Source organism: Silene latifolia, chromosome 8 (genome assembly GCF_048544455.1).
Source record: "Silene latifolia isolate original U9 population chromosome 8, ASM4854445v1, whole genome shotgun sequence".
NCBI lineage: Eukaryota > Viridiplantae > Streptophyta > Magnoliopsida > Caryophyllales > Caryophyllaceae > Silene > Silene latifolia.
Window position 1 is genome coordinate 35658317 of NC_133533.1, and position 7495 is coordinate 35665811.

General features: G+C 43.7%; 1 non-coding gene across 1 annotated transcript; it reads left to right on the forward strand.

Moving 5' to 3' along the window:
• Positions 1 to 6854: 6854 nt before the first annotated feature.
• On the forward strand, positions 6855 to 6961 carry LOC141598052 (small nucleolar RNA R71). The gene has a single exon (XR_012523255.1). It is a non-coding gene; the product is annotated as a small nucleolar RNA R71 (small nucleolar RNA).
• The last annotated feature ends 534 nt before the right edge of the window (positions 6962 to 7495 follow it).

Sequence of the window (7495 nt, forward strand, 5' to 3'; positions counted from 1 at the left end):
ATCGTCCTCGGAGGGTCAATAGGAACCGTCAACGCGCCCCGAGAGCACTGACGAGCCAAACGCTCGCCCAGATACCACACAGGACCCATCGACGTCCACAACAGCAGCCGACTCGAGCTCCTAGGTCGAAGGACCTCAGCGACAAAAGGAGGCGCTCCAGCGTACTCCGCCCAAGGTCTGGGCACCCACTGCAATAAGTTAAGGAAAAAAATCATTCCTATGATCAAGTGGAAGCAAAGGACAAGAAATATAAATACGAGTGGGATACTCACGCTGCTCAGCTGAAGAGCGTTCACATCCCGCCGGTACACATTGTGAGAAGAGCGCTTGCTCTTCGTTCGGCACACCACCCAATCCCTCACCACGGGATAGGCCTTCTCCAGCGGCTCTGTCCTCTTGGGCGCGAGACTCGGGAAGTAAGAATACACCCATGCCTATAAAACAAAATAATCAATAACGATCTTTCGTGATTCAACAAAGAAAAGAATTGGCTTTGGGCTAAAGAAAGGTTCATACCTCCAACAGTAGTCCAGGTCCGACAGCGCCAGGAGAAGTCCCCTTCTCCATCAACTCCGGACGAACCATGGCCCTCATGAAGCGGATGAGGACCGCAAAACCAAGAAAGTGACCCGGTCCCAACGCCCTAGGGAACTCGGTCGAAAAGAAAGGGAAGAAGCTTCGTCGATAGCCTCTCGCCCTTGTCTCCGAGGTAAATCGAAGACAAGAACCACCAAAGCCACGTGACGAGCTCTCTCGCTCACCGGTACAAGGAGGAGGAGCAGTCTCCCTCCCATCGATCGTCACCAACGCCGGGTCTTCCCCGCAAAGTAGTCTCGGACGTAGGTGCGGGTACCAAGCTCGCAAGATCGCAACAGACCTTCGGCGGCAAGCTCCGCCCGATCAACCTCCTCGCCTCGGCCGAATCCGCTCTCATAGCGCTCTCCGCCACACCATCTCCTCGGTCCCACGCGGCGGACTGAAATCATGCCGTAATCCTCCAGAGTAACTCCCACCTCACCAAAAGGCAGGTGAAACGTGGAAGTCGTATCCCAGAATCGATTCAAGAAAGCGCGGACCAGGCTAAGGTTGGCCCGCAACTTCCTCTTCACGATATCCCTCCAAACCTGAACCAGAGGGCCGAACGCTCCGCGCTCGATCATGGCCCTCTCCTCCGCCGACAGCCGCTCGTAGTGCTCCATCGCTGTCGTGTAACCCGAGAACGACCTGATGTTCCCGGCCTCCTATTATGATTTGAAACAAAGCTATCTTTAGTTTTGAATGGAAATTTGCAAGAAATTTGGACAAAAAAGAACGAAAGAGAATAGGTAATGAGTAGTGAATTCTTATTTACCAAGCTCTTCACTGTCCTGTAGGACAGGTGACCCTCTGCAGCCAACACAAGGTGCCTACTCTCCCAGGTCTCAGCCCATGTAGGAGCTCCCCTCAGCTGACGACCTCCTCGCCTGACGTTGGCCCGTCTCGGGGCCTCCTCCTCCTCCTCCTCCTCGACGGCCTCCTCCTCGTGAGCCTCGTCTCCAGTAGCCATCACCGCAGCAGTGAGGGCCTGCTCTAAAGCCTCCTCAACCGTAACGACGTCTATCTCCATGGGAGTCCTCCCAGAAGTAGAAGCCTCATCACCTGCACATTAAAGTAAATTTAGGTCGCGTCCCGTGACGACAAGCCTTTGTTAAGGAGTTTTAGAGCCTCCAAAGCCCTAAAAACTGCCCTTTCTGGCCATCTTTGGCCATATTCCCGCCAATCCAATCACTCATGTGATAAATTGGGTCAAAATCAAGTCCAAGTCAAAGCCTAGTTCCGGGTTCGAGTCGAAAATTCGGCAGCATTTCGTTATAACGGCGATTATGCCCTAGAAAGGTGTCCTGAAAAGCTGTCACAAACTAAAATTTCGAGATGGCAGAAAGTTTACCCATCATCCAAGGGTCCCAAATATCAAATTTCACCGCCAATGGGTAATCCTAAGGCTATTTTCGAAGCAATTTACGGTTCAGCTGTAAAACCGTCTCAAATTCGCTCAAGGGCTCAAAACTCGATGAAAATTCAAAGCAAATACGTGGTTATGTTCCTAACATTGCCTACTATCCATTTCTAGCATCAATTTGGCAAAGCAAATCTATTTGGGGGAAAAGCCCCAAATTTTCGATCAAAAGGGTCGAAAACCCTAGAATTTTCGGCTCAAAATTCGACGAATGTAGATGATTAATGCAAGATTAAGACACATACCTCGATTAGTCATATTTCAAGCAGGCTTTTGAATCAAACCTCGACGAAAATGGTGAAGATTTGAGAAAGAAATTGAAGAAAATGTGTTTCGAAATAATGAATAAAACCCTTCTGATTTCGCGTTTTTACGCGGAAACAGCCAAATTGGGGAAAGGACGCAGCTCTTGCTGCGCCTCTTCCTTGAGTTCCCTCCATACGAATTTTCAAAAATTCCTTATGAGTTCGTTATTTGTGGGCCCATCTTTGGTGCGCCTCTTCTTCAACGCTATTATATTCTTTTGGTCTGTTTCGATGGTTTTCTTTCGTTCCGGCCCGCATTATATCCGCACAGCAGTATTTTGCAGTATTGCTCGAATCATTATATCCAGCGCAGCAGTATTTCGCAGTATTGCTCATATCCTTATATCCGGCGCAATAGTATTTTGCAGTATTGCTCACTCAGGATTTCTGTCACGACGATCAAGATGTTCCTAGTCGTCAATATATTCCCAACAAGAGTTCGCTTGAGACCGACGCAAGCAGATTCAACCTCAAGTTTTGTCAGAGTTCGCTTGAGACCGACGCAAGCGGATTTCCCAGCAGTTTCTACCGACGTCCTGCTGCTTTCACTATATTTTGTGTTTCCCCGCGGAGTTCGACAGGGTGTCGTTCTCCAGAAGTTCCTTTACCCAAACCTTGGTTACCCCTTTAAGTTGAACCTATATTCAGGCCTCCTTCCCATTGATGCTTTCCTTTAGGGTCCCCACGCCCTAGCACAAATCCTTACTTATCTTTTAGGTCTTACCCTTAGCTCCTACGCTTAACCTTAGCTTCTACGCTTAACCTTAGCTCCTATGCACCTCCGGAAGCATCTCGAGAAGAAGTCTCAGGTATGGTCTCTTCTTATGGCTGGCGAGCTTCCTTATGTAGTCTAATGGACTTTAAACGACCCTCCCCGATAGTCGACAGACTCTAAAATGTTCCCGACGACAGGTCCTTGGCTCAGACCCCTTAAGCCGCCTCGCGTCGCCATAGTCGTCAGGTTGTAATCTTCGATTGACTGATGGCTATACTTTGACTTTCGCCTTGTCCAAGCCTCGGTCAAAGTGGGGGCTCAGAGACACCTCGTTTCCGCACCCCTCGCAAACCACCCGGTGATGATTGGGCCGCATGTTTGATACGCGAACGATTTGTGACAATTCGTAAGATTATCGTCAAGTGATTGCTCAAATATTAATGTCAACCTCTTAGTTGTCATCTACGTCCGGATACGGTCGTTTTGGCAAGAATTAGAGTACATTCGAGTCCGGTCAAAAACCGTCTCCATTTTCGATAATTGTTAAATCCCGAGTCGAATGTTCGGAATGTTCCGGATATTTCTATTCCATATTTCACAAATTTTATCTTTTGGCAAATAATATCCCGTAATATTCACAAGATAATCGGATTATTTCCGTCCTACCATAACTCAAACGCGAAATCTTTCTTCAGAGGGAAAACCTCTCGGGAACAGACGCAAGCAGTCTGCGCCTCTTCCAAGGGACGCAGTGGCTGCCGCGCCTTTCCCAGCCCTTCTTTGCATGATTTACGTATCCTTTTTATATCTTTCCGAGATTCACTTCCAAAGAGTCTCCGAAACCCTATTCCTCCGCGTGATTAGTATAAATAGGAGCCTTCGTTCCTCATATTTCTCACGCGAGTGTCCGCCCTTCTCTTCTCCCTTTGCATTCTAGACTTCGTTCTTACTAATTGGCGCCTACGTGCTTGGACTTCCGACCACGTAAGCTCGGATCTTTCCGGGTACCAGCCTCTCCGTTGCATGACCGACCAATTTGACCAACTACACTCAATCAATCTAAATTAATCAATCGTTTTCCTCTTACGAGGGCACTCTCTTTGCATTCGCGTCGAGCATTCACTAGTCGATATCTTAGTTCATCTCGTTTCGTCAACATGTAAGTCTGAGGGTGTATAATTATCTTTATTTATTGTATTTTACTTTTCGTATCAATTGTAAGGTTTATGTCGAAAACATCTAATTAAAACCGATTTCTAAAACCGTGCTTTAAAACCTGTTTTTGCGGATTTCCAGTAGACAGACGTCGAGAAAAGACGCAAAGAATCGCCGCGCTCTTGAAGGAGCGCAGCTCCTGCGCCTCTCTTCGTGAGGCCGCCAGCTGCTGCTTCTTTTCTTCTTCCTCGTCCTCTGTAATTCGTCTTTCTTGTTCGTTTCTCGTCAATTCGTTCGCATGATAGTTTAATAATCATATGTATATTTAATCATCATCATGTTCATGTTTTAATTGTCATAAATCCGACTTAAATCCCAAGTAATCAATATTTGCGGGTTTTCGTCATTAATATTCAATCCGAGTTTTAGAGATTCAATTTCATCAATATTGAGTTTCTGGAATTTATCTTTGGTATATTTGCATCCATATTCATTGTCAATTCGTCATATTCATCATGTTTAGTCTAATCAATTAATTAGTTTGTTTAGTTGTTTATTGATCTCATTCATTAACATCGTCCCTTCATGTAATTAATTCATTAGCATCCGTCTCATTCATGTTTTGCTGTTTTTATGACCCCTTCATATGTAAATAATCCTGTTAATCACTTTCATCCGAGTAATATCATCAATCGATCCATTAAAATTAACAATTAACATTAACGATTTGTTAGCTTCCGCCATTACGCCAGAACTCACCCTTGAAACACGCAGCACATGTTGCGCCTCTTCCGGAGGGGCGCATCTCGCTGCGCTGTTCCAGTTGAGCTCGTCTCTCGAACTCCTTTTCTGCCTTGACCTAGTTTAATTAGTCTACGTAATTAATTAACTAATATTCGTATTATCACTTGATTTCTATTCGTTAATTTATTTATTTGTTTCTTTTATTTCTCTTATTCCTTTTTCTCAAATTATCCGTTTTAAAGGTATTTTCGACATAAATCGCCTATCCCAATGTAATTATTGTAATTTTCTATCATTGTAATCTTTATTGTTTTGTATCATTTGTATGCTTTCACATGAAATTGAGCATTAAATCCTACTTCGACCCAATTGTATGCTAATTACGTGTCAACCGACTTAGTTAAATCTTCACATGTTAGGATTAAAACTTGGATGTTGCATTGCATGCATATAACCGACGATATATCGAGTACGAATAAACTTCCCTTATCATTAGTAGAGGCCGCTATCGAGGCGGGCGGGATTAGGTGTTCGATCAAAAGAGCTTCCTAATACGTACCCTCACCCCTTACTCCAGATCTCCGTGAGCACCCGTGTTCATTGGCATCCACGAGAGTCATTCTAGACATAGAATGCTAAGGGTAACGATTGCTTAGTGTTCATGTCACTACTTTGTGTCTTGACATGACACGAGGTATTCGAACGGTTCCAATTTCCCATAAAAATTGGTGGCGACTCCATACAAAATGCAAACGCTTGTCCCCGTTTCCCACCAAGCGCCCCCGTGGGCGGCCCGCTGTCCACACTTAGTAATTTCATAATTACTTGTGCCAAAATTTTTTACCATTTTATAAATCACAACAGATTGTATTTATAATAATTCATTCAATTTAATTGTTACATTAAACAATTATTTCATCCGAGTAATTATACAATTTGATTACTCAGACCGTATCTCATTTATTCACATTTCAATTTGATACGTAAATTATACTTCCAAAATCGTCCGTCAATTTTCAAGTAATTTAATTAACTCGTAACATTATACGATTAATTAAATAATCAATTAAGAGTATTGCCCTTTAGGTATGACCAAGGGGGTCAACTGATCACCACCGTCACACGACAGTAATGTCAAACTCTAGTCAGCCAATCATTACCGATATATGTTGACCAGTTGACAGTAACAATATTACTTCCCAATTGCATTCATTTTAATGAGACTTAAACATGTGATCATCATGATCAACAGTCGTGATCGCATTATTGTCGGAGGACACATATTCCAACATTTTGAACATCAAAACCTTGGTCATTTTGGTGATTGTATGGATTTTGATTTTGGTACCCTTGGTTTTGATTGTAAAAGGGTCTTTGATTTTGGTTTCTCATGGGAGGTGGGGTGTATGTTGTTTGAGGGTTTTGAACATTTTGGCTTTTGTATGAGAGATTTGGATGGAATTTGGTGTTTTCATTGTAATAGTTGGAATAAGGGGTACCACTCTTGTATGCTTGGAAAGCATTCACTTGTTCATTTGTTCCCCTACATTCACTTTGGTCATGTCCCAAAGTTCCACAATTCTCACATATCCCACTTGGGATTGATGAAGATGCCGTCATGGCATTAACATGATGCTTTGGTGATTTTGAGACTTCTTCAAGTCTAGACATTGCTTTCTCGAACTTCAAGTTAATAGTATCGATATGGGAGCTAAGTTGAGCACCTAATTGAGTAACAGCGTCCACTTCGTGCTTTCCTCCTCTAGTAGCCTTGCGAGGCCTACTATATTGTGAGTTATGGATTGCCATCTCTTCAATTTTGCTCCAAGTTTGGTTGTCATCAACCTCGGTGAACATCCCATTCGATCCCATGTTAAGGATATTTCTTGAATCTTCATAAAGACCATTCCAAAATTGTTGTACCAAGAACCATTCGCTAAGTCCATGGTGAGGACATGAGCGACAAATTCCCTTGAACCGCTCCCAAGCTTCATACAAAGATTCTTCATCCCTTTGCTTAAAACCCGTAATTTGAGCTCTTAGCATGTTAGTCTTTTCCGGTGGGTAGAATTTTTTGTAGAAAGCTAGAGCCAACTTCTTCCAAGAATCTATTCCGAGAGTAGCCTTATCAAGGCCTTTCAACCATTGTTTGGCGGTGCCAATTAGAGAAAAAGGAAATAAGACCCATCGAATTTGGTCTTGAGTTACACCGGTTTGAGAAATCGCATCACAATAGTCACAAAAAGCCTCCATATGAGAGTGAGGGTCTTCACTAGGCATCCCCCCAAATTGGCTCATTTCGACTAATTGGATAAATGCGGATTTGGCAATAAAATTTCCGGTTAGATGTTGTGGTGTGGGAGTACCATTTGGTAGGTTCTCCTCGGTAGGTACGGAATGTGATGAAAACTTAGGCATTGTGGGTTGATTTTGTGGTTGATTTTGTGTTGGGTTCTCCTCACCTTCTCTTGCAAAAGGGTTGATGAACTCAATAGTTGGTTGAATATCTACAACCTCACTAATACCTCTCAAATTCCTCCTAGCAAGTCTTCTATTGGTTGTCAAAGTTCTTTCAATTTC